General features: G+C 29.1%; 1 protein-coding gene across 1 annotated transcript in view; it reads left to right on the top strand.

Moving 5' to 3' along the window:
- The window catches only part of LOC119588957 (calcitonin gene-related peptide type 1 receptor-like), a gene marked incomplete at its 5' end in the record, with an annotated part of 18,177 nt that overhangs the window by 11,563 nt on the left and 6,384 nt on the right, over positions 1-230 (top strand).

Consider the following 230-nt stretch of genomic DNA (forward strand, 5'->3'; position numbering starts at 1 on the left):
TTTACCAACAAAATGTATCACAAACAGAATTACCTGAGATAATCAGTTATTCTTGTTCATATTACTGATGTCCGTCTTTCAAATCCATTATGATAACATACATAATTATCGGCGAAATCTGACTTACAGCTTTCATGGATAACATTAACATTTAAATAAGCAATATTGATACCTGTGCATATTAGTTCCGTTTGCTGTTATTAACATTACACAAATTCATCGTTTTTTTT

The sequence above is a fragment of the Penaeus monodon genome, chromosome 24 (assembly GCF_015228065.2).
Source record: "Penaeus monodon isolate SGIC_2016 chromosome 24, NSTDA_Pmon_1, whole genome shotgun sequence".
NCBI classification, from domain to species: domain Eukaryota; kingdom Metazoa; phylum Arthropoda; class Malacostraca; order Decapoda; family Penaeidae; genus Penaeus; species Penaeus monodon.